The sequence below is a fragment of the Typopeltis vanoorti genome, chromosome 4 (assembly GCF_054136105.1).
Source record: "Typopeltis vanoorti isolate ZY-2024b chromosome 4, IOZ_Tvanoo_1.0, whole genome shotgun sequence".
NCBI lineage: Eukaryota > Metazoa > Arthropoda > Arachnida > Uropygi > Thelyphonidae > Typopeltis > Typopeltis vanoorti.
In genome coordinates, this window is record NC_143552.1 from 83,977,320 (window position 1) to 83,999,922 (window position 22,603).

Below are 22,603 nucleotides of genomic sequence, written 5' to 3' on the forward strand. Positions count from 1 at the left end.
ACGAATTCCACACCACATCGTCTACATAACTTGCTCATAAAGTCATTTGTGATTATGGCTCTCCTCCTAAACTCCTCTCTGTCGTACTGCGGCAACAGACTCACCATCCTAGCTCTGTTACTCTTTTCTTTCGCTACCTTTAACAATACTTTAAAGTCCTCTCTCATAAAAAATTTATCTCCTTTCAATTCATTCATACCCACCACAACTATCAATTCTTTTGCCCTCTGTTTTTGTGCTCTAATACTCTCACTTACATCCTTAAATTTCGCACCCAGTATGTACGATTTAGTTAAACTCCCATCTATCACACCTCTTAATAACGAGTCACCATACAACACTCTTTCCTTCATTTCTGAAACTCTCCCACGCTTATGCTTATTTTTCCTTTCAAACACTTGTTTATTTCTGTTAGCTGAGGCACTCTGGAAAGAGTTTTGCAGGTGCTCCAACTGCCGCTGCACACTGTGTATTACTCCACGTAACCTAGCGATCTCACTCCTTAAAAATAATTCCTCATTTTTTTCATCATTTAAACCATTTTCTCTCTCTGTATAGTTGCTTTCACTCTCTCTTTGATCACTGCTCTCATTGCCATCTTGTACAACATCGCAATTCCCTATCAAACCACTATTTTCACTCACATTCTGGCTTTCTTCAACCACAACAATCTCATAATCTGACACACTTCAATTCCTCACTTTGCTTACACTTTCTGCATGTTCTCCCATCACTATCATTTTCCATCCAAACTCCAGCCTCTTTCGTGAAATCATACATCCTACACATATCACACTGGACAAACTCTCTCACATTACAGTTTTTGAACAAAGCCGTTGTATTTTTGGACACCATTATCTTTCGTCGCATTGGTGCCATGTGCTATTCTATGAAACATATCGTTAAAATACTAAGTTAAATAAAACGGAATTCACACCAAAATCACACAGACGCAACAAACTACCAAAAATAAACAATACTATGTTAAAATTTAAACCAATATTCCAATTTTCACTCAAATTTATACTAAGCTTTCGGGAGCTCTCTGAAAACACTCTAATCTTCCTAATCTTATCTAATCTTACAATCTAATAAACACTCTAATCTTATCTACCACTTATCTCTTCCCCCCCCCCCTTTCTATCCCATTTTTCCCTCCTCCTTATCTCTCTCTCTTTCCCCTGTACACACCATACCTGATTTCCTCTCTTTTTCTCTTTCTTTCATCCTCTTGCCTTCTTCCTCTTTCCTCTCTCTCTTACACTTTTCTCTCTCATATGTCGGCCAACTGGACTGGCATATGAGACCATATGCCAGTGTATGCTGGCATATTAGCATAATTAGCATATCTGCTCATAATTAGCATTATGAGCAGATACGCTAACCAGCCTGGTTAGCGTATCTGCTCTCCAGCCAAAAAAAGGCTGCGGGTTTGAATCCTGCCATGGGCATGGATGTTTGTTTGTGAAAATACTAGTGGTGGTGGTAGATGGCGTGGTGTGGATGATGAAGCTTGTTGCGACTGGTGGAGATGGAGAGTTGTAGAGTAGGTACCCTCTCTCGATGAGTTTTTGGACTCCCTGGAGGTGTTATATAATAATAATAAGAATAATATGCTCTATTTCCTTCCCCAACACCTTTTTTTCTTTCCCCACTTTTGCCCAATATTTTCACCCAATATTTACTCACAGTCAGTGCCATCCGTCAGATCTTTCCCTCTGCCACACACTCTCTAAGATCAAATTCATTGACACCTCCCTCTTGTTTTCTTACACAACAAATACTCTGTTTATATCTATATGTCAGCACCCATCCACCCATTACAGCTCACTGCTACTAAATCTGGAGATAGTTACATGTAAGTTATCCAGCACTTCCCACTGCCTGCATTTCATGAACACATAATACATTTCACTCAAATTTTTAATTTACAGGGTGCATATGCACTGCAAGCATAACATGCTACAAAATCTTTCACTATGTCGTGTGTAATGCAATATTTAAAAGGTGACCACATGTTAGTCAATTAAACTTTGGCAGCCACCCTAATAGATACAATGAGTGAAGAAACACAAGACACAGTAAATAATACAGCTATGCAAATCACACAAACAGCCACACCAAGTTAAAACTAGATATCATATAAAGAGGGGAGGGTCTGGAAAGTTCTGATAAACACGTAGACATAAATGATATTAAAGCAACTGATATAACCACAAGAAAAAACATACTAGTAGCAGTGTTATGAAGGGAACATGTTCTTAGATTCTTATATCTTCCTATGTTCTTTCTTGTGGTTATATCAGTTGCTTTAATATAATTTTTGTTATGTGTTTATCAAAAAAAAGAAGTAGAAGAATAATCCTATCCTAATATCTTTTTCCACTTACCATTTAAAACCTGCTAACAGTTTTTCCCTCTACTGGTTCTTTAATGTCGTCTTATGACAGGCCACTTTCGATATCCCCATTCTGTAATTTCAGTGCAACTATACACTAAGGTTGTATCCTTTTTTAAGTATTATTATTATTACAGGTCAGTTTTCATATGTGCTAATTTAGATACTGTTTTTTAATAGTTTTCTTCTCACTTTTATGAGATTTTCCCATTTTTCCCTAAAGAACATTGAAATGATAGCCAAGCTTTCCTTATTAACAAACACACTGGGCAAATCAATTAACATTGCTTCCACTGTTATATTATAATAGCAAACATAAAAGCGATCAAAGAGGAAGAGAGAGATCACATAAAATAGATCCCACATAAAGTTATAGAAACAAAAGTACACTATATACATATACTTGGAGTGGTGCATAAAGCATCTACGTGCATTTTCTGGAAATATACAAGTTAAATAGCAGCAGCCTGAGTCAGAGTCCTATGGCATATTGCTATTCATAGTTCTTTTCCTAGATGCTCCTTTATAAACTGCTCCCTGATGTCTGTCTGTCAGCTGTCCTCTTATCGTCGTCATCAACTGCATTTGCTCCAATTTATATATCAGAGTTCCATTCAGTATTCTGTCATATGTCTTTGCAAAGTACAGTAGTATCATCATGACCATTCCTCTTATCCAGCTTACCTGTTGCTTTATTAAAAAAAAAAAAAAAAAGTGTGTAAATTACTGTGGGGGTGACCTACTCTTTATAAAAATCATGCTCCCACCCCACATGCTGTATCCTTCTATCTACACATTCCTGAATTTAGTCAATGTCTCCAATATGTTGACCATCACCATTAATATGCTGAACAGCTGAGAAACAGGTTCTTTACATTGAAAGTGGTTGATAACCTTGAATATGTTACCTGAAAGTGTGGAGAGTGCAGAAACGATGAATTGGTTTAAGGTACAATTTTGGTGTTCTGTTTGCAAAAAATTGTGAACCTCCCAAACAGAGTCTTTTTGACTCCATGGAGGTCTAATTATAATAATAATAAAATTAAACTTCAGGATTAAATAGCAAAGCTTATATATCTGAGCATTTTCATTCAAAATAGCAACACTTCATCTCTTTTGGTTTTTCAGATTACAATGTTTAAGAAATAGCATCTTACCTTTAAAGTTATATAGATGATTTATTTTATTTCATATCCTGCAACCAGGAGATGGATATCCAATCCCTGCTGTCTAATAAAGTGAACATAATACTAAAATTGTGTTTGGTTGATTTTATATGTTTAATGGGAAACCAGATCACCCAGTAAACCAGTCCAAGACAAGACCATCCTAAGATATTTTTACAAAATTAGCAGCAAGTAAGCTGCATACTGGCACTATTGTGGAGCAATATACAATGCATTGATTTAACTATTGCAAACACGTTTATAACAAATACATCTGTTATAACACACTACTTAAAAAAGGCCCATAGGCTCAATCCTATTCATATAGATTAGCTTTTCATGACTTACAAATATTTCCCTTCTTCCATTCTCATCCTTTTTTATACAATCTTTTATAAGTGGGACGTATATATACCTCCCACTTATAAAATATTGTATACTTATTGTATGTTGGTATGGTGAGTGAGGTGAAGGGATAAGGGTTTTTATAGTTATTTTTTCTTTTAATATTGTGTATTTATTTTTCATATAGTCTATGAAAAATAAGCAACTAGCAACCTTGCCTCTAGAGATCAAAAAGGGACCATTTACAAGCCACTTCTGGCATTTGATCAGTAGGGCAGGGATCTCACTCCCGGCAATGAAATTCATCTCTTGCTTTAAAAACATTTGCAAAAAAACATCCATTCTCACAGTAGGATTTGAACTGCAGCTTAGTTGTAGAATGCTGACCACTTGGCCAATCAATCAATCAATATATATATATATATATATATATATAGAGAGAGAGAGAGAGAGAGAGATTATATATATATAGATTATATAAATAGATAGATAGATAGATAGATAGAAATAGATTGGCCAAGTGGTCAGCATTCTACAACCAACAAGCTGTAGGTTCAAATATATGTATATATCACTAATAATATCAGAATTTTTAAAGATAATGCACTTTTTGATTATAAATTAGCTGGATAATATTAAAATAAGGAAAACTAAAACGTTCATCTGTGAAAATTAAGGTACCACAAGAAGCAGGATTTACATTTTAGTAATATAGCCCTTGCTTTCGTGTTATAGTTGAGACTAAAAAATAGATTGGGAGCTGCTTACTAAGTGTTTCAGCATTTTGTGGTTTTTAGTCTAGATTCAGTATTATTATTTTTTTTTGGGGGGGGGGGGGGTCTGGCTTCATTACTTTAATGCTGGTCTGCTTCTGGTTTGGTCCTTTGGTTTTTGTTATTCCACCTTTGTTATTGTTGAAGAACATGTTGATTTTCATCTCCTACCAAAATTCACAATTATAAGGTTTTCACACAAATTGTTGCCTTTTCTTTGTTGTTTCTGTAAATGGTTTGTAATATTAATCTTTTGCAGCTCCTTTTGAATCATTAAACTTCCTCTCAGGAAGTGAAAAAAAAAAAGTGCTGCTTCAGTGAAGCAGGAAAACTATTGTATTTGGAAAGTCAAGGAATATCAAAGATATGTGAGATTTTTCGCTTGCATATTCTAAGTTTTGTTTAATATTTATTCCAAAATTAACTTTCCAAAATATTTATTGGGGAAGCTAGTTGTAGAATATTACAGAGATGCGTGCCTCTGTAATTACAAAGTGAAAATTTGTTATAGACTACTAGGATAGAATATCAGGATAGGTGATGCTGCTTCAGGGGTCCAAACCAGATGACTAGGAGTAGACGAACATATCAGCTTTAAGGAATGGAGAGAAAAACTGGAGCTTCTAATCTAATGTCCAATCTTCACTTTAACATAGTTGCAGCCCTTTAGTAGTTATTCACTAGGTATAGAACAAATGAGAATAGGCTAGTAAGTTGAGACTTAGCCACCGAAATTGCCATCTATATTGGCTTTAAACCAAAAATACACATGATGAGATTTCATGTTGGATGGGACATGAAATCTCATCATGTTGTCAAATCCCATCAACTGGAACAAACTCAATTCAAATACACTAGAAAAAGAGGGGGGGGGGGGGGAGGAACAATATTCAGAAGAAAAGATAGAAACAATCAACATAAGGAGTCTTAATGGAAAGGAAATTGAACTTGCAGAGGTGCTAGACTAGTACTGGACATAATTGACTTTAACGAGATAAAGAAGCAGAAACAGGTGAAATCCTACTAAATAAATATTGGATATTATATTTGAACAACAATCAAGGAAAGAAATTTGTGGCGATAGAATTCAACATCAAACATAACGATGAACTTCTTGATTAGTAAACACGTTCAAGTTTTATGGACAAACTTCAAAATGGGTAAATGGATAAAACTCATTCATCCATTTACCCATTTCGAAGTTTGTCCATAAAACTTGAAAGTGCTTGTTAATCAAGAAGTTCATCGTTATGTTTGATGTTCTATCACCACAAATTTCTTTCCTTGATTGTTGTTGTTCGAATATAACATCCAATATTTATTTAGTAGGATCTCACCTGTTTCTGCTTCTTTATCTCAGTAAAGTCAGTTATGTCCAGTACTAGTCTAGCACCTCTGCAAGTTCAATTTCCTTTCCATTAAGACTCCTTATGTTGATTGTTTCTATCTTCAATTCTTCTGAACATTGTTCCCCCCCCCTTTTTTTTTTTGCTTCTGCTCGTTATCGTGCAAATAAGTTCCCCCACTTCTTTCTCAGGAGAAAGAAGTGGGGGAACTTTGAGTCACAGCAGGCAGCTGACATAAAGAAAATGGATAGAATGGTCCTTGTTGGAGATCTAAACAGTACAGCAGAAAATGAATCCTACCAGGCACATAGAAACGTTTCTCCAATCAAACGTTTTGGGAAAATTTCGAGAAAAGCCCAAGGCTAATAATGGTAAGTGCCCAATGGCTTTCTACTCGGGATTTCTAACACCATGCTCTGACATAAAAGAGGTGCATGAGTTCACATGGAGAGAAGATGCAAGAAATAAAAAAGCCTTACTATACTATTTTTATTGTTGATAGTGATATCTTCATGTTGGTTCAGGATACAAGAGTATACAGAGGATTTGCAATTAGAAGTGAACATTACTTAGTTTTAAGTAGGATAAAAATGAATATCACATCGAAAAGAATATGTAAGAAAATTTTGAAAATGATTAATGCCAGGAAGCTTTTACAGAAAGCACCTCTGTAGCACAATGGGAAGTATGGCAGTATATTGTGCCATTCAATTGGAAAAGGCCTAAGTTCGATTCTCGTAATAATGGGAGGAATCTTTATATGTTTTTTGTTTTGTTTTTTTCCCAATTGAAAGTGAGTTAGCTGATCTCCTACAGAGGTAACAGGGTTTTTTTCTCCCAGAAACTCTAATTTTTCATCCCACATGCAGACAAATCAGCCTTCAGAACATGCAATTTACAGACAAAAAATACTAGTGGTGGTGAGCAATAGATGCTGTTGGTGTAGATGATAATGGTAGTAGTAGTAGTTGGTGAATTAAGTGGCATAGACAGAGAGTTGTAGAGTAAGTGCCCTCTGCCGGTGAGTCTTTGGACTCCTTGGAAGTGTCACGAAATAGTAATAAATATATAAACAATACTCAGGAAAAAATGAAACAATTCAAAAACCAACTGACAAAAAAGGGAGGCATGTGGCGAAGTTCTACAACTGCAAGGATAGAAAAATAAGAACACCATGGTGGACAGAAGAATTTAAGGAAGAAGTCCTGGAAAAGAAGGCATACTTGAAAGCTCCTATCAAATAAGTGAGCAGCTACCCTAGGAGAATATAAAGAAAAATGTAAAAGAGTTGAGCTATGTGTGAAAGTAGCTAAACAAAAGTTATAAGAAGACTTCATAAGAATTATAGAAGGTAAATATGAAGGTGGCAATATGTTCTGGAGGCTACTGAAAAAGCTTAGAAATGGAGATAGGAGCACTTAAGGAATTAAAGATAAGAAAGGTGAGAATAAGGATATCCTAGATGTTTGGAGTAATTACTTTGAAAGCCTGTTATATGAAACAAGTTCGGTGAAAGTAAGAACCATAGTAAAAAGTTTTCAAGAGAAAAAACAGGAATAAGTATCAGTACTTTAGGTAGAAAAAACCATTAAAAGCCTGAAATGGGGAAAGGCAGTTGGAGTAGATGACACGTGACCAGAAATGCTCAAATATGAAAGTATAAAAGTTTTCAGTGGCTACACTGCATAATTCACAAGGATGTCATCAGAAGGTAGAATTCCTAGTGATTACAGTAGAGCTCTTATACTTTCCATATGTGAAAAACGGTAGTAATAAATGAATGTGAGCATTATAAAGGAATTTTTCTACAAGTGTTCCAAGTAAGATGTGCAAGCATACTTAAAAAAAGACTGAGAAAAATTGTAGAAGAGAAGAAGCTAGGTTCAGGCCAAATAGTGATTGAAATGTCAGCTTTTCCTTTACGACAAATAGTTGAGAAATCATGGAAATATAATAAGGATCTGTACTTAAGTTTTTATGATCTGTAAAAGGCATATGACAAGGTGTCAGAGAAATGCTCTTCAAAATGCTTTAATTATATGTAGTAAATAGAACATTACAAGTAATACATAAGCTATATTTAAGTGGTAAGTCAGCAATTAGATTTGAAATATAGGAAGATGTATTGATGTAAACTCGGGCGTAAGACAAGGGTTCACGTTATCTCCACTCTTATTCATCATCTATATGGATCATATGAAAGAAAATGACATTAAACCTGATATTAGAATCAGAGATATCAACTTATCTCGTTGCTTTATGCATATGATGTACTCCTAAACACATTCTGTATAAGTCTCCAGGATTCACTAAATTAAATAGTTCTAAATATTTGACATGAAAATCAGCAATAAAAAAAACAACTAAGAAAACAGGCTAGAACTCGGAAAACCTGGATGTATTTTGCTACTTTATTGAGAGCTGATTCTGGGCCAATGTTACCTACAAGGGTGGTTCTGTAACTTTCCAGCCTGACTAACATTTAGGGGTGATGGAAAGAAAACAGCTATCACTTTTCAACATAATCTCTCTTTACTTTAATACACTTTTTACATCTTTGAATTAACATTTCTATGCCCTTGAATACATAGTCTATACTTTTGTCTGCAAAATGGCCTAAAACTGCATCTTTTACCTCATTGTCATCTACAAATTTTCTTCCTTGAAGATCAGTTTCAAGAAGAGCTAGTAGTCACTGGGTGCTAGATCTGGGCTGTAGGGTGGATGTTCAACCTCCTGAAGCCAGAGTTCTTCACTGCATCCTTCGCAACAGCAGCTGTATGGACTGGAGCATCGTCATGAAGCAGGCAAACACTATGACTCAGCATTCTTCGTCTCTTCTCCTTTATAGCATCATACAGTTTATGCAGGAGTGAAGCATAATATTCTGTATTCCTTTCCTTGAAGTCAATCAAGAGAATTCCCTGGCAACCCCAAAACGTTGGTGCCATGATCTTGGTGGACTCAGTGACCTTGGCTTTTTCTCAGCAGTGCTTCGCTTGGTTTGTGCCACTCCATGGATTCCTTTTTGGACAGTGGATCATAATAAATGACTGTGGTTTCATCTCTAGTGAATGGATTCATTGTCATCGTAACATCACGAGGATCATCTTCGATGCTCTTTCTTCCTAGGTAAGACTGTTTCGCCCATTCCTTCATGGTGGAATATGAAGGAGAAGCTTCTCCATAAACACCATCCCATCGCTGTTTGATAGCACTTGGAGAAAGCCCTTCTTTGGTGAAAAACTTACAACATGGCACTTACTTTTAACATTACAGCCACTTAGCATGCCATGTGTTAAGCCAGAAGTGCCTCTAACTGAATGATGCTGGTAGAGAGTTGAAACTGGTAAACTAACTACCCCATAGATGGGGCTATCTGTTCTGTCATATCCCTTAGATGGAGCATCTTAAAATTGGCACGAATTTTGTATATCAGGCCAGAAACTTTTGGAACCTACCTCATACCTATTTAAAATGTCAAGTGGACAATAAATGTCCACTTGACATTTTCAAAGCATTTTATCAGTTCTGAGAAAGTACTTAGCAAACTAGCTTCATGTACTGTCTGCCTTGCACCATTTGCAACTGGCTGCCCAGTTTCCTCTCTGATCATTCACTACATGCTAGAAGTTGAATTTTCCTCAGATTTCTTTATGATGCCAGCATACATCTAGGTATTTTTTTTTTTGCCCACCTTCTGATACGTAAATTAACTTTCATTAACTTCAAATCTTATCTGTAGTTTTGCTGGATGACAGTACATGCCATGCTGCATCTTTGATTAATAAACTGCATTGCCCAAACACCTAAGGTTTTAAGAACTTCCATATTCAGGACCTTTTGCTGCAATGGCTGCAGCAATCCTACATGACCTACTTTCCACAACCGTATGATAGCAATCTGGGAATTTGGGACCATTCTTCCTATAGGCATGCAAGAAGGTCCTGGACTTGTGGGGCAGATGCCCCTTGACCTCACCTGACATGCCAGGCAGATGTTAATTAGGGTTGAGATCAAGGTTCTGTGGAGGCCAGTCAAGTGTGGTGATGTTCATGTCCATAAACCACACAGTTACAGCAGCAGCTTTATGACACTGAATTGTCTTGTTGAAAGAGACAATGGTCTGTTCCATAGAAATGCCACAAACTATGGAGCATTGCCTTGTCCAGAATGTTCAGATTCCTCTCAGAGTTCGATAGTCAATTCAGGAATAACAGGACCATACCATCACATCGCAACCTCCGAATTTCATAGTTGGAGTTATTTACTTTGGTAACAGACGTTCACTGGGCATCCACACCTATCCATCTTCTCCATAGAACATTTAGCACGATTTGTCACTCTATAACAAGTGTCCAAGCTTCCTCATTCCACTACATGATCTTTGCACCAATGAAGTTGACACCCTTTGCCTCCATCTCAATATGATATCACTGATTGTTGGCCTGGGAAGGCCCACTTTGTCAGCCATTTGCCAAACAGGCCTGCAACATGGCATTCTATCACAACGCCTCTTTCAAATTCCAGTTGCCTTCTTGCAGCCATTTAACTCATCCCAATTGCACTGAATTGCAAGCATCCAATTTATACTGGCTACAAACATGTGACTCATGACATGGCATACAGCACCTTGCATATGGGGTGTCTATTGATTTCTTTGTAAGCAATGTATGTGAAGCTAAATCATTTAGAAGAAAAAGTATGCCATTTTTGTTGTCTTAATAATGATTCTATTGATAACTTGAAGCCTTGCTGTTTCAACAACTTCTCAGCCTGATAGATGTATATGTAGGTGTAGATTTGCTATTAAAAGACCATAAACACTTCCCATATGGTAATCATATCTTAATGATTTTCATTAATCAAATCAAATGAAATCAACTAGCACTTCCATTATAGGGAATAGGCATAGCCTTTTAACTCTATCTAGATTTAGGAGACTGAGTGGGCAGCTTAATCTCCACCAGTTGCCAATCAGAGAGGGGGGTGTCCCATTACTACACTATAAGTGGCTACAGATGAAGAGACTGGCAAACGCGTGCTACCATCACTTGGTAGCTCATTCTAACAAGATGTAGTTTTCATTAAAGATTTCAAAATTATTTTACATTTTATTATCAATTATATAAATTCTGTAACATCTATTATCATTACCAGCAGAAGTAAGTGGATCTCTTAAAGCCATAACTTACTATAAAAGAGAGATAGTAAGCCAGTTTACTCCCTTCATCAAACACTGACAGTTAAGGCCAAGGCTATCAGTGATTTCATTAAACGTCGAGTGAAACAGTGTAAGAACTTTATCTCATGGTCCTGTACCCTAACAGATATTGCTGTTTGAAATAATGTTCATTCTACAATCAGATCTTTTAGGTGGGATTAAAAACCATGGTTTCTGTGGTGAAAACCATATTCTAATGACAAAGATTAGTTTTCTTGAGAAACAGTTTTAAAAAAAAACCTAGTGAAATTTCTTTAGTTGATGAATGGAATCAAACCTATAATAGTCTTTCTTCTGGTTGTATGAGGTGGTATCAAAAAGTTTTGAGACTAGCTCTATTTATGAGAAATTACTTTATTTATCTACGTTTACACACTCACCTTCAAAATAGTCCCCTTGCATAGCAATAAAGCACTCCCAGCGTTCCTGCCACCTCTGGAATGTGTCCTGGAAGTATTTTTGAAGTGTGTCAAGCACCCTCTGCGATTTTCACTGAATCTCCCCAACAGTGTCAAAAACAGCGACTTTTGATCTGGATCGTCATCTTTGGGAAGATGGCGAAGTCCGCAGAAACCAAATCTGGCAAGCATGGTCGGTGCTGAAGTGAGATCATGCTATTTCTGGCGAGAAACTCGTGTGAGGAGAGCTGGGTGATGGTGTATTGTCATAGTGGAGCATCTGGTTTTTCGCGTACCACAGATAAGTTGCTTTTGCCGAATGTCCTCCCTTAGACATCTTAAAAAACCTGGCAGTAGAGCTCGCTATTGACAGTCTGGACCCTGGGGATGAATTCTCGATGCGCAATGCTGCAAATGTCGAAAAGCAACACGTGCATATTCAAATCACAGGAGTATTGCCTGGACTGTTCCATATGACAACAAGGGCAGCAATGTGGAGTGCTCCGACAGCCCTCATGCACAAGTTGCCAAATGGTTTCAACATTTTCAGGTTGAGCTCGTTGAAGGTGTTCCTGATTTCTCATTTTCTTCCAGTGATGTTCTTCCACTCTTGGTGTGCATGCCACTCAAAACACCTTGAACAATTCATTGCAGCATCACCGTAAACTTGCCGAAATGTCAAATGTCTCTGTGGCAGATTTGCCCAGTTTCATGCAGAATTTCACGTTTGCTCTTTGTTCTAACTTGCTGTCCATGATGAAATCGCAGACGTGGTAACGCACATGGTCAGAATAGCACCAGTTGCACAGCTCCCGATGTATACAGGACGATGTCTTTTGCACACTAACTTCATAAGTTAGTGTGCAAAAGACATCGTCTTTTGCACACTAACTTCGTGTGTGAACCGAATGAACACATTCGGTGCTCCCTGTGAATGTGTGTAGCCTTGTGCTGTTATCTGTTGGTGTGTTACAAAACTAGTCTCGAAATGTTTTGATAGCACCTTTTATAGCAATATATGGATATTGCTATATCCATATATTATACAGCTAATACCAGTAGCGTTGTGTGCCCATTTTGGTTGGGTGTGCTGTCATGTGGGTTATGCAATACACCCTACAAATTTCACGTCGATTTGACTGTATGCATAGGTGTGTAGCTGCAGGAGAGTTTCTGGGGGGGGGGGATAAATAATTATATCAATAGACGTATAATTATTGATTTAATTAAATAATTGCATCAATAAATGTCTTTTAGCATTTTTGATGTAATTATTTATCAATATAAACTATAAATACAGTACATTATTTTAATTTTAGATCGATTTTAATGATCCTTAATTCTTGAGGGGGGGGTATTCAGAATTAATAGTTTTTAGCACAATTTCATATATTAAAGAAATGAAAGGTATATTTTATTAAAAATAACTAATTAATTAATCCCAAAATTCTAAATTAAATTATTTCAGTTGAAAAGCAAAAAAATAAAACTAACAAGTATAATAATATTAAATTACATACACTTACATTTTAAAAATGTATTTTTCTGTTTAAATTTGTTTCACTATAAATTTACAATTTACATTTCACTCAGTGACACACTAGACACAAGAGAGCAAACGAACTGGTCTTGCTGTACACAAATCAGAAAAAGATGAACCAAAAACAGAAACATTGGTTTGATTGCTGCAATAAAACACATTATTATGGATACCCTGCCTTGGGCCAAAACAGGCCAACTCAATAAAATTTTAAGACAGACAAAACCTTCCATGGTCGAGGATTTAAGGTTAGTTACATATCTCAATCACTTTTACGATTATAATTTGTGGAATTTTTTACTCCAGCCCAGGGAGAGTTTCCCCATTTGCCCTTCTCCCTTTGCAGACGTCCATGACCATATGATTGCAGTTACAGTTATCAATGTATGAAAGTTTTGAGAGTGCATCAGTGCTCATCTTAGTTGGTCCAATGAAATTAATTGCAGGATAACTGAATTCTGCGTAGAGTAGGGGAACGATCTGTTTATTTTAAGATTTATTAGAAAACAACAATGTAGCAAAATGCTATATTTGGTTGGTATATTTGAAAATATGTGAAGCATCATTTATAAGACATGTTAGAACAGTAAATGAAAAGAAAGAATAAGTGAAATACTTTCATTAATGGTAAACGAATTATTAATAATTAACATTTGTGATATGTGTGTCCTATAAGTTGCTGGGTAGAGCGAATAGCAGGATCCTATAAAGTCTAGACATGAATAAGTGAATTTATGATGGCATAATTAAAAAAAAAAACTTGTGAGAAGACAGAGAATGGGGAACAAATATCGTTTGGTGGAGCAGCAAATCATCTTGTTAAGTTTGTTGCCCATGCAATGTGCATTTCTCTGGTTTGTGTATATTTCCCTCTGTTTTCCAAGATATTTCTTTTGTTTACTGAGACTCAATATACATAACATCCGATCATTATCGGACTTATCCACACTTTCAAGAATCCTACATTCATTAGTTTTTTCTGTGTGTGTTTTGTTTTGTTTTAGTATCTGATTCTTCTGTCTTATCAATCTGACATATGCTGGCATTTTATTGTAGATCAATCAAGTCTTATAATACACAGAATATTAATTTTTATTCAGGAATAGGAATATTAATTTTTATTCAGGGGGAGCCTGTGTAGCTCAGTGGATGTTGCGTTTGCCAACCACCGCGCTTGGCCGCACGAAGGAAGACTTGGTTTCGAGTCTAGTAGGCGACTAGAGGAAATTTTTCTAAGCCTTTTTTCGAACGGTTCCCGAGTTAGTCGATCTCTGGCACGGGCAATCAGGTTTTCCCTCCCGGAAACTCGGGTTTTTCGTCCTGTAAACTCAAGAAAATCGACCGTAGAACCCACATTATTTCAGACATTAAATATATTGTGTTAGGGTTAGGGACCTAGAGATGGCGGCACATTTGAGCCGTCTCTCTTCACTGAGTACCGCTTAATTAGTGATAGCCTTGGGCCATCTATTTCTGATTGGTACCAGTGGAGATTGAACTGCCACTCAGTCTCCAAAAGTTAGATAGGGCTAAATGGCCTCGCCTACTCCCCGCATACGGGGAATAAAAAAGGCATTAGCTGATTTTTTTTTTTTTATTCAGGAATAGATTTTTTTTACTGTCTTGTTTCTGAAGACTAATAAAAATGTCTATACCGTTAAAAAAATTTGCAACCTCAACAGATGCTATACTGCATAGCAAGAGAAACATTTAGATTTTTTTCTCCTAACATCCACTTTCAAATCTTCAGTTCCAGAAACCACGAGTAACAGCTGTTTGTAATACACGCCATCAGATACAAAAAGCATTCAACTCATGACAAGTGACAACATTCAATTGGATTGGTTGACACAATAACCAATCACAACTGCTATGTGCTGGGTTGAGCTCAAAATGTTAGCTCACCCAGCCTCACCTTCTCAGTGGTTTAAAAATACTAAAATGCTAAGAATTTGACCTACTGTGCCTTCGACATTTTTTCAAAGGGCTCAAAGGTGTATGCATTTTGAAAGCACACCCAGGCTATTAACGCAAATGTGACACAATGTTTATTCGTCGAAAAGTGCCTTCTTCATTAAGCACTAATGCTTTATTATCCTCATGAAGAGGACAATAAAGCATTAGTTTGCAAATAATTGAGGGAGTCTTTAACGGGAATAAATGCAAAAATATAAAATCGGTGATACTGATATTTCGTGAATGAGCACCACACCCCAGAATATTCTCCCCTGGTAAGTACCATTTCCACAGGATACAAGGCACATGCGCATTTTCTAATCAGCATCAAATTCCTTATATGCATCCTGTTGAGGTGTGTACTAGACACCTATGATAATACTACTTCATTTTATTTATCACTGACTTCTATCGACCTGCCTTCCAAATTAGCCTGTTATCTGTGAGAATTCCAATAGTCAAATATCTGTCATGGTGGCAGATATTTTGAGTGTCTTGTTCTAAGGGACTTCTAATCACATCAGTAAAATTATATCTTGATCTTCCTCTGAGTATTTTTTTGCCATTCTGCCATCAAACACCTGTTATGCTGGCTTTTCCTCTTCCATTCTATTTAAGTATTATACTTAAAATGTGGAGCTTAGATTAGCTCTGCATTTGAATGTAACAATGTCAACTTGGCCTATGTCTTTATTTTTCATATTATTCTGCTACTGGTGCCATATGTCCACTTCTCTAATTTTTCTCAAAATCCTCATATCTTTGGGCTATTTTCTTTGATCAACTGTTTTATTATAACTTATCCATAAGATAATACCTATTAGTATACTGTTTTATATTAAGAGAGTATTATGTAATCTGGATAATTTAGAGCTTGATTAGCATCCTCATTTTAGTTTTGTTCACAATGTGATCTGTATGGCAGACGAATACAAGTTTCAATATTCTTTAAAACCAATCTTTTGCATAACTCTATAAAGTTATAGTGCTTATATTTTCAAGTTAGTGGGTTTGCACTCTACGGCGCTTGACTGCATGAAGAAAGGATTTTGTGGTTCAAATCTAGTCACTGACTAGATCAAATTTTTCTAAGTCTTTTTTCGACCGGTTCCCGAGTTAGTCGATCTCTGGTATGGGCTAGCGGCTTTTTCTCCCGGAAACTCGGGTTTTTCGTCCCGTAAACTCAAGAAAATCGACCGTAGAACCCACATTATTTCAGACATTAAATATATTGTGTTAGGGTTAGGGACCACGAGATGGCGGCACATTTGAGCCGTCTCTCTTCACTGTGTACCGCTTAATTAGTGATAGCCTTGGGCCATCTATCTCTGATTAGTACCAGTGGAGATTGAACTGCCCACTCAGTCTCCAAAAGTTAGATAGGGCTAAATGGTCTTGCCTACTCCCATATACGGGAATTAAAAGGTGTTAGCTGATTTTTTTTTTTTAGAACTCATGTTTTTCGTCCTGTAAACTCAAGAAAATCGACCGTCGAACCCACACTATTTTCAGACATTAAAAATATTGTGTTAGGGTTAGGGACCACGAGATGGCGGCACTAGCTTGCAGCCTTCTTCACTGCAAGTGAAGAAGGCTGCAAGCAAGTGCTGAAGGCTATCACTGATTCATACCTATGAATCAGTGATAGCCTTCAGCCAGCTATCTCTCTGATTGGCTACCAGTTGAGATTGAACTGGCCACTCAGTCTCCAAACGTTAGATAGGGTAAACGGCCTTGCCTACTCCCTATACGGGACCAAATAGGCGTTAGCTGATTTTTTTTTTTTTGATCATTTGATTTATAAAATTTACTAAATCTCTGTTCAATTTTGAATATCAACTATAATTTTTTCCTTTACCAAAAATTATACAGGATATTCAAAAAACAACGAGCTTTTACAGAAAGTTTGTTGTTTTTGAATCATCGCCATTTATAAGGATTTTTTTTTATTAAGTTAATCCTGTTTTTCAGTATTTTGAAGTTGATTATTTGAGATATTTTTGATTGTTTATGAAGTGGCAAATTATATTTTCCCACTTCTGTTCTACATTGGCATATTTCACTGAGATTACTTTCTATACTATTTAAACTATTCTAATTAAGTTTTGTTTTTATATACTTTTCAGTATGATGAATTTGGGCACTGCTATCACATTTACATTCCAACGTTTGTTTTATTTATTTATTTTTTAAATAAAGTTGTGGCATATATTTTGTTTTATAATATTTACTTTTACAAGATTTCTCTTTACTACGAAAATTTGGTTACCTTAAAATGTAGAATTAATTTAGATTTTTCTCTTCCTTGCATTTAGTACAAAGTTTTATTTCCATTTACAGTATTTAGAAAAGAAATTTTTTTTAATGAATTCCCAAGTAGCATTGATTAAAATCGTTATTGATGAAGCCTGATTCTCTACTCTCTCCAACAACTGGAAACAATGTGAATTGGGATCATGTGTCAGGAGATTCTACTTTATCAGAACCATTAGTAATTTAAAGATTATCTTAATTACAGAATTATTTCAAAAGAACGTCTTTCAGATTATTGAGGAGTTTAAAGATAAAATTGATTGGAATCTTGTATATGAACATCAAGTTTCTGAAATATTCATGAGGAATAATACAGAATATATAAAATAGGAAATATTTTCTCTGAAGAGTTTATGAGGAATTATAAATAAATATATAATCGGTTGATGCCTTTTATTCCCTTATAGGGTGAAGGCAAGGACTTTTAACCCTATCTACCTTTTGGAGACTGAGTGGGAAGTTAAAGATGAACTAAATTAGGAAAAGACTTCACTTAAAGTAGTTAGTGATTAATTTGTTTCATTTATGAAATAAATGATTCATTAATTGGCAGAAAACTTATAGATGAAGAGTATTGTTTACCATCAGAAGATGATAAACAATACTTTATCTGAAGATGTTATAGAGGAAATCCAGTATTCAATGAATTGAAAAAAAGTAGGAAAATTTCAGACATTAAGTGAAGATTTTATTGCTAAATTTAAGAATAAACTTGATTGGTGTGATATTATACTAAATCTCACATTATCAGATGAATTCATTAAAGAAAATGAAGGGCTTCTATTAACCCTATTACAAGTGCTGCTATATTTTGATCCCTAACCTTAATGCAGTCTATTAATGTCTGAAATAGTATCAGTTGTAAGGTCAATTTGAGTTTATGGGATTAAAAACCCAAGTTTCCTGCAGAAAAAAACCTGTGTGCCCATGCCAGACGATTAACTTGGGAACCAGTTGAAGAAAGGCTTAGAAAAAGTTTCACTACTCAGCGACTACAATCGAACATAGTACAGTTCTTCTTTGGAGGGCCTAAGGCTATAGATGCATGCGCATTTTTCACAGGCCTACACAAGTTAGGTTGGGATGAATGTCCCTTCCTATTCACTAGGGGGAATAAAATGTGATACCAAAATATAGCCATATATAAAAAAAAAAAACAGCTAACGCCTTTAATTCCCTTTTAGGGATTAGGCGACCCATTTTAGTCTTATGGAAGTTTTATGGGGAAGTTCAGTCTCCACCAGTAGCCAATCAGAGATCGCTGACCCAAGACTATCACTAATTATACATGGCGTCCGGTGAAGAGAGGCGACTGACAAGTACCGCCATCTCGTGATCCCTAATCCTAACACTATTGTTATCCCGCTTGCATGTGCCAGAGATCGATTAACTCGGGAACCGGTCGAAAAAAGCTTAGTAAAAGTTCTAGTCGGCGACTCGAATTGAACTTACGACGCTCGCTCTCTCTCTCTCTTTAAGAAATTAAGAAATGGACTGCTGAGTTTAAACGTGGCCGTACCAGCCTTGAAGATGATCCACGTGAAGGACGTCCAAAAAGAGTAACGACACCAGAAATCATTGATCAAGTGCACGATACGGTATTGGATGACCGCGAATCAAAGTGCGTGAAATTGCTGACACTATAGGCATTTCAAAGAACGTGTAGGATATATTTTGCATGAAGAATTGCAAATGAAAAAGCTTTGGGTGCCACGCTTGCTCACAGTAGATCAAAAACAGACTCGCATGAAAATCACTGAATAGTTGGAGTGTTTTAACAAGAATAAAACTGATTTTGTGATTTTTATTACTATGGATGAGACTTGGATTCACCATTACACACCAGAATCCATGCAGCAGTCAAAACAGTGGACAGAAGCCAGTTGTTCAGTGCCAAAGAAGACAAAGTCAGTTCCATCAGCAGGAAAGGTCATGGCATCGGGGAATATTATTCCGATCTTTTAACCAGACTACATGAAAAAATTCGTCAGAAAAGACCCGATTTAAAGAGGAAAAAAATCATCTTTTATCAGAACAATTCACCTGCCCACAAAGGTGTTTTGGCCATGGGAAAATTAAGGGATCTGTACTATAAATTGTTGGAACATCTACCGTATTCCCCAGATTTGGCTCCCTCTGACTTTTATCTCTTCCTAAAACTAAAACCCTTCTTCTCTGGTCAGCGTTTTTCTTCGAAGTCGCTTTTCTTCGAATCAAGAGGTGATTGCAGCTGTAGCGGGATTTTGGAGATCTTACTGAGAACCAATATAGGGACGGGATAATGGCGCTGAAGCATTGCTGGCATAAATGCATTATTCTTCAGGGAGATTATGTTTAAAAATTAAAATAATTTTGAAATTACGGATTCGTTTTTTCATTGTTAGGTCGAGAACTTTTCAGACTACCCTCGTACATGTAAGTACCTGTATGCACATTACTGAGCATTTGCAAATTGTAAACATGAGTATATAATACAGTTTAACTTATTAAAAATATTATTATTATTATTAGTAGTAGTAGTAGTAATGTGTATTTGTAATTAGCATTATTTGTTATTGTTATACTTAATGCTATTATTTTTTTTTTTTTTATTATTTGTTATATTTGTAACTATTCACGAAGACTAATACAGATGATTAATGGCATGTGTTTCTGTCTTGAAATGTCGTTTCCATTTAAACTGTTTAGCTTCCTGAAATGGGACATTCTAAGTTCGATACTAGTCGAACTTCGAGCGTCTGGAGGAACCTTTTCCTGTTCTTTCTTCGATCGTTTTTCTTCCGACATGCAACTGGGTGTAGACCTCACACTATTTCAGGCAATAATATACCACGTTATGATTAGTGACTAGAGGATGGTGACACTTGCCTTCTGTACTCTCTCTCTATTAACTGGATGCCATGTAAATGAATGATAATCTTGGGCAGTTGCAAACTCAGGATTTAATCTTGGGGGGGGTTGAGTAAAGGATTTGGGAATACACACTATGCATTGCCTACGACCTATGACTGAGCATCTGCAATGATCGCGAATTCATAAGTAGCATAGAAATAGAAGACATGACACAACATAAACAAAAAAGAAATGAATTTTAATTACGAAAAGATTTTTCGAAAATTTTCTAGTGTTTTTTCCTTTTTCCTTTTTCTTTGGGGATAAGGACCCCTTGTGCCCCATCAGGGTGCGCCACTGATCTTAGGACAGATATTTGATTGGCTTCAGTTTAATAAACATCCCACTCCTTATGGGGATTAAAATCTGTTAACGGATTTCTTTATTATCAGTATTAAGCTTTCTGTGGCAAAGCATTTTACTCAAAACTTCTATGTGTACATATTCATATTCAAAGTCAACCCTTAATCAATGATTTTAATTGGCATCAGGGCAAAATAATATGACTGTATACTACACGTAACCCTTCCCCCCCCAACGATTACACTATATATATTGTTGTCTGAAATAATGAGTTATACAGTTTATTTTCTTGAGTTTACTGGATGAGAAACCAAGTTTGCATAATAGGAATCATACTATATGTTATTTTCTCTAATAGTCAGTTCTGTGTTTGCTATTCTTGCGTTTCTCCCCCAAAATTGTAAAAACACGAGTTCTTGGGAGAAAAGTCTTACTTGCCATTTAAGCTTGTGCAGTCCTTAGGCTATAACTGTTAAGAATCCCATCTACTGAGTAAATTTCGCAGCTTTTCTATAGTGTTGGGGTGGTACCCTCATATAATCTGAAGAGCAAAGGAGTAATTTTTCTAAATTATGTCCTAATTCCAGCTATACATTCTCTACATGGTGCATAATTTTATGACTTTTTCTTCATATTTATAATTTGACGTTAATGATGATTGCAGTTTTCTAATGAAAAACACATCTTTCAGACTGAATATTCCTTTGCTGCTAGATCATCAGAAAATTTATATCTATTCTTATATCTCCATCCTGCTGATGTTATATCTAAAATAACATCAGCAGGATGGAGGTAGCAGAGATGAGAATGCTTAGGTGGATGTGCAGTGTGACCAGAAAGGATCGTCTGAGAAATGACTATGTGAGGGGAACGGTGAAAGTTACGAACTTAGGAGCAAAGATACAGGAGGTAAGGTTGAGATGGTTTGGTCATGTGATGAGGAGGGAGGACGAATATGTGGGAAGAAAGGTCATGCAGATGGATATGCAGGGGAGGAGGAAGAGCAGGCATCCAAAAAAGAGATTGAGGGAACTTGTGGAGGAGGACTTGAGGATGAAGAACTTGGATGTGTTTACAGCCCAAAACAGGAGGATGTGGAGGAGACTCACCAAAAACAGCAACCCCCACTTAAGTGGGACAAGCTGCAGAAGAAGAGGAAGATTCTCCAATAAAACTAATGATTCTTTATTGAATCGTCGGTTGTCATCAGAGACCTTACATTAATGTTTTTGAATGAAAAGCAGTAACAAAAGGCGAATACTTGTGTGGGGTACTTAAGGGTCAAAGTCAGATAAAGAGGGGTCCATACCTTCAACCACGCTACCGGCGAAGACGTCTATAGACGTCAAGGTTATCATTGATGCGAAATGCATATTAAAATTGTAATAGCATTGGTGTTACATTGAAATATATGATGGATACCAATCGTATGAGGATGCTTATTTGATCCATAATGGCCGGTAAGGTGGTTAAGGAATGTGGAGAATGGACTGGAGCTTTTCTACCAATGTTCCATCGTCACCTTCACGTGGTGCAACCTGGTAATAAGTATCCACTGGGTACTCAATAAACAAGAATGGGCTTGCAAAACATATGATGGCATGCGTTAATGAGATTTCCTGCTAGCTAGGGCATTGCGTAGTTAAACAATTTTTTATGTTTTCATCAGAGAACTAGAATAAATAGTGAAAAGTTAGCTACTGGAACAAACTCCAACTTAACATCTAGAAGAGGAAGAAGAATAAGAACAACAGTCCAAAGTTAAGAGAAAATGAAGATAAGAACCATCAACATAAGAAGAAATAATGGAAATGAAACCGAAACTTGTAGAACTGGAAAAGTATCCAGTGGATATAATTGGCATTACCGAGATCAATAACACAAAACAGTAATATAATCAAAGCCACTTCAACTGGGTAACACAGTCCTCTCTAAGGTGGTATGATTAC